General features: G+C 36.2%; 1 protein-coding gene and 1 long non-coding RNA gene across 2 annotated transcripts in view; one reads left to right on the top strand and one right to left on the bottom strand.

Annotated features, from left to right (window-relative positions):
• Positions 1-1,826, top strand: part of mapk1 (mitogen-activated protein kinase 1) — a 40,496-nt gene extending 38,670 nt beyond the window's left edge. Inside the window, exon 9 of the mRNA XM_016507529.1 lies at positions 1,113-1,826. The gene's annotated coding sequence lies outside the window, so the exon portion shown is untranslated. The remainder of the gene's footprint in view (positions 1-1,112) is intronic.
• LOC107704605 (uncharacterized) overlaps positions 1-5,427 on the bottom strand; it is a 12,778-nt gene that overhangs the window by 2,032 nt on the left and 5,319 nt on the right. The gene's annotated exons all lie outside the window — the stretch shown is intronic.

Raw genomic sequence — 5,427 nt, 5'->3', positions numbered from 1 at the left:
GAGGAAAGCCTGTGTGTGTCCTATGCCTTAGCGGACAGCATGAAACCCACAAAAAATACATAAATAATAGAGAGAGAATAATAATAACAACAGTTATTCTCTCTATGCTATTTTTCAATGTTTCAAGTGATGCAGGTGTTTTTTTCCCTGTAGGTTTTTTTTCAATTAAAAAAGCATTAATTTTTCATGTTTAGTGAAATTATTTGGTAGTCTGAGGTGGGATGGGGATTCGGGAAAGTGCGGGAGGGCAGATTTTTAAAAATAGATTTAAAGGGGGGCCCGACCAAAAAAGTTTGAGAACCACTAGTCTAAAGTTAACGGACAGTGTTTAGTGCAGTCCACATGTTTACATGTTTATTACAGTGACTTTGAATTACCTAAAGTAGTGTGGTAAAGCAACAGATTTGTTTTTATATTTCTGCAGTCTACTTTAGTTTGTGTGATTTGTTACTGACTTTCATATTAATGTTTACACCAGGCTTATTTGTCAGTGCTTTATGTTGTCATAATTATTACATACAAGGTTGGAACAGTTCAACAAATCAGTCAATATACTGTGATTGTAGTCGTTAAATAAAAATGTCATTCATATCAATTCATGCATCACCTAATTTCATCGTAACATAGACCTGGCCTACAGAAAAGAACATTTATGTTTAATCTATCTAATATTGTGTTGGTCTTACTATATTTATAGCTCGTCTCTGTTGAATAATACAGAACATAAATAGCTTTAAAAAATAATTGCATATTAAATTGCAATCGCAATATTGGTAAAAAAAAAAATCGCAATTAGATTATTTTCCAAAATCGTTCAGGCCTGTTTGTCAGTAGTGTAAAGACATGCAGTGTTTCCTGTGTGTAATCCGGATGATTCTCTGGAGGGAGCAGCTGTTCCGTGGTTGTTCCTTTTACACTTCCTAGATTACAAAACAGTGAGATTCCTAGATTACCAAACCTATAAATGCTAGTGTGTTTTAATTACTCACCCAAGCCAATTTTTACAATAATTTGGCACTTTGCAAACCTCAAATTCACACTCTGCTTGGAATATAGTTGTATTTGAATTATGTTTCAACCATAACTATTCCTGTTTTTTGCTCTGTCTGTAGGTGTTGGTCTGGATTCGATCATGCTGATGCTTCTGTCTCCACTTCTATGTCCTCTTTTGGTCTTCATCGCCATCATCACCATCGATATCTCCTCCTCTTCCTAAACTCCAAAACTACAGGCAGCCCTCAAAGTTCATCTGACCCCAGCTGAGAACATGCACTCCTGCTCTCTTCACCTGCTTCACTCCTAGTCTCATTACAATTAAAGCGCAGAGCTTGTCTCACACTCACACTCTCTCTTCCTGCCCGTCTGTGTGAACGTTTGGCCGCGTGTGTTTGTGGACAACACCTCGTCAAGGTTTCTGATTCCGATTAACCCTTTTTCTCTCAGTCTCCTGATACACTTCAGTAAAAACCGTCTATGATTGTGTTATTGTTGTGCTTCTTTCTAGCCTCCTGTTAATATTTCCAACAAGCTGCTTTTCTAAAGTGTCTGTAAGCCATTTTGAAGTCCCACAGAGGTCAAACGGGGAGAGAGCGAGGGCTCAGATCTCCTCTATTCTTAAATATATATGCAGTGGACTCGCATTTATCCACATTGTGCATCGCCAATTTCCTCAAAGTGCGAAATTTGCCACGGTGCCATTTTAAGGCTTTAATGTATTTTCATAAATGCAAATATTTATGTACTATTGACCCCTTAAAATTTATTAAAAACCTGTAATTAATTTGTCTGATTATTTTATAACCCCCATATAGTGACTTGACTAATATACATGCATATACATATGTGTGTGATTTTTAAAAACCTGTAATTATTTATATAAATTAAAACCTGTAGGTAATTACATTAATATATAAATAATTATTATTTGTATATAATAATATACAATCACTTCTAGAAACCTTAGAAAAGAGACAAATCTGTTACATTTGCTTAAGCACCAAAGAAAAGACCACTCTAGGCCACCTTGGAAAATGTGTACTTGTGTCCAAAATCTGACCTAAGCCCTCAAATTACCTGCCAAAAAAAGGCAAGTGCCATGCAGGTTTACATATATCCTGAAATCCAGGTGTAATCTAAAGATGCACGTAGGTCCATCTAGAAACTAGATTTGATCATTTAGATAGGTGTAGAGAACTTGTCACGGGACGAAGAACAATCCTGAGTTTTTCAGTCACAATGGGTACATTTCGAATCAATGTCTATTATAAACGTACAGTGCCTGCTCATCTGTATTCATTCTTTCCTTTTTGTATGTTTCTTTGTCTTTTTTTGCTTTCCCTGCACCCCCCAGCCGCCTTGTATCAATAAGACTGTGCCCTTGCATGACTGTTAAAAAAGCTTTCTATACAAAGAAAATGGAAGTGCCACCTTGCTGGGGATTCCGCTATTGGACTCTCAGGTTTTTGTTATATCCTACCTTTTGTGGTCTCATATTTCATATATAGAGTGTAATCGGTTCAAAAAGAAGAAAAAAACGTTTTGTTTTGCTTGTTCATTTCGGTTGCACTTCTTTCAAAAGCCAGGTTCCTTTCAGTGTTTGGAGAAAAAATATTAATAATCGAGATTAGCTTTTTAGATGAACTAGCTCGAACCAGAACGTCAGGTTTAATTCCACGTGGAAATTAGGCGCCTCTAGCCATGGAAATGCACCTTTTATTAAACCATTTCAATCAGAGGATACTGTCTGCTGGTGAATGAATAACGTGGTGCCTCGAAATGCAAGTCTACCTGGAACTCTACGTGCGATAAGGCATACTCTTGTGAAATTATACAGCACTTGAACGTTTGCGAAAATGGACGTCTAAGACATTAAGTTATTGATACTGGTATGCGCATATGTGCATGGCTTCAGCAAGTGTTTCTTTCCCACACTGGCTTCCTCCTTTGGTTTACTAACCCTACATTACTTTTGCCTATACGCATCTGGGAAGACGCCACCTAGTGGTGGTATCAGATGCTGGTTGATCAAGGAGAGAACGGGTGAGTCTCTTAAAGGGATAGTTCATCCAAAAATGAAAATTTTATGTTTATCTGCTTACCCCCAGGGCATCCAAGATGTAGGTGACTTTGTTTCTTCAGTAGAACACAAATTATGATTTTTAAGTCCAACCGTTGCAGTCTATCAGTCGTATAATGCATGGCAATGGTAACAAAATCTATGAGAGTAAAAAAAACATGCACAGACAAATCCAAATTAAACCCTGCGGCTCGTGACGACACATTGATGTCCTAAGACACGAAACGATCGGTTTGTGCCAGAAACCGAACAGTATTTATATCATTTTTTACCTCTAATACACCACTATGTCCAACTGTCTTTGGTCGCGCGCACGGCATCCGGTGCGTGAGGTGTGTAGTTTACTCTGGTGTAGTTTACGCAAGCGCCGGAAGTGATCTCTCGTGCGTAGTGGTGTATTAGAGGTAAAAAATGATATAAATACTGTTCGGTTTCTGGCACAAACCGATCGTTTCGTGTCTTAGGACATCAATGTGTCGTCACGAGCCGCAGGGTTTAATTTGGATTTGTCTGTGCATGTTTTTTTTACTCTCATAGATTTTGTTACCATTGCCATGCATTATACGACTGATAGACTGCAACGGTTGGACTTAAAAATCATCATATGTGTTCTACTGAAGAAACAAAGTCACCTACATCTTGGATGCCCTGGGGGTAAGCAGATAAACATCAAATTTTCATTTTTGGATGAACTATCCCTTTAAATAAATAATGAATAAAAATACAAATAAAAAAATTGTGAAACTCCGTAAGATAGCTTCTGCCGAGTCAGTGTGCAGCCTGTCTGTTTCTGTGTGCCTTTATGCGTCACGAATAACAACATTTATTGTGCAGCTTTGTTTTTTTTTTTTTTTTTTTTTTTGCGGTATACTCTTGAAATTATATATATATATTTCAAAAAAATTGAAAACCAAAAAAAAACAAAAACAATTCTCTTTATGTAATTTTAAGTCCTATTTGTCAGCTTTTGTGATTCATTTGAGGAAGTAAAGAAAATAAATACGCCTTTTCTTTCTGCCCTATCTGGTTTGATCCTGTTGCATTTTGCCTTCAAAATGTTTTGTGCAGAACTGTTTTTATTGTAAAAATGAATGTCTAGTGATTTATTATTATTGATCTTGTAAAAATGTCTCTGTGTATTAATCTCCTTTTTGTTAGCAATGGCAAACTTTTTGTTGTGATTTTCACTTACGAGCTTCGAAACCCCCAGGTTTTGGTCCCTCTGGGCAAACTTGTGATTACAAATATTTCAAAATGATATTAAAATCTTTTGAATCTATTGAAAACAGTGGCATTATGTCTCAAAGGCTTGTTTTTAATGCTCAAAAAGACGGCCAGTGTTCATTGCCGATATTGATCTCTGCATCTGCCAAGTCACGTAACCTAGAAACTGCAGAATAAAACCAATTGTATTATATTTCTGCCTCAGATTTCTGTCTCCTCCTTTGATACTAGTGCTAGTGTTACATGTGTCACCTCGCTGACCAGAACAAATGCGTCTGTCGGTTTAAGATCAGCTGTAAAGTAAGCTGGAGTTGAGTTGTGTTCAGTCTGGATGCACTGCAGCGTTCGACGTGACGTTCTGAGTCCATTGTGTTGTCTTGGTTGGCACAGCAACAGAAGTGCTCCTCTTTGCGCTCTTGATTGAGTGAATAAGAAAAGGTGTAGTGCAGTGATGTAATAATAAACGAGCATGAGCCTGATTTGGTTCCTGTGAGAGCAACCGGTGGCAGCGTCTGCAGCTTGATGAGAACTATTTAGACGTTTAGTAAAAATAAACTAGATTCTGAGTTACATGAGAAACGGTTAATAGTGCTGTGGCTGATTCTAGCTACAAGCACACTGCATTATAAATGTTCTGTGAGAATGTGACATTCATTATTATATAATAATTCAGAATAAATGCCTGTATTCTTATTTACCATGAATGCATAACAAAGGTCTTTATGTGAACATCCAGCTATCTGAAAGCAATTACAAATAATAGGACTGATGCTAGTTTTTTTTTTTTTTTTTTTTTACGTTTTAAACACATTTTACTTTTGTTTTTTTTAAAGGTTTATAATATTAAATTGTTGACTACAAAAAAAAGTGTTAAATATATTGCCCAGGGAAAAATTTTTCCCCTCAAAAACATTTTTTTTTTTGCTTTTAGTTGTCATATTTAAGCTAAAATTTTTGTAAGGGGTTTTTATCATTAGTCTGAAAATCACTATTAAAAAGGTCCCTGCGTGGACCTTAATAATAATAATAATAATTATTATTATTGTTGTTATAGTGCAATCTATTTTAGCTTAGCATTTCTATTCAGCAGGGACCTTTTTAATAGTAGTGATTATTATTATTATTAT

Source organism: Sinocyclocheilus anshuiensis, unplaced genomic scaffold (genome assembly GCF_001515605.1).
Source record: "Sinocyclocheilus anshuiensis isolate Anshui unplaced genomic scaffold, SAMN03320099.WGS_v1.1 scaffold117, whole genome shotgun sequence".
Lineage (NCBI taxonomy): Eukaryota > Metazoa > Chordata > Actinopteri > Cypriniformes > Cyprinidae > Sinocyclocheilus > Sinocyclocheilus anshuiensis.
The sequence above is the reverse complement of the archived record's forward strand: the minus strand, read 5'-3'. Positions and strand labels throughout refer to the sequence as shown.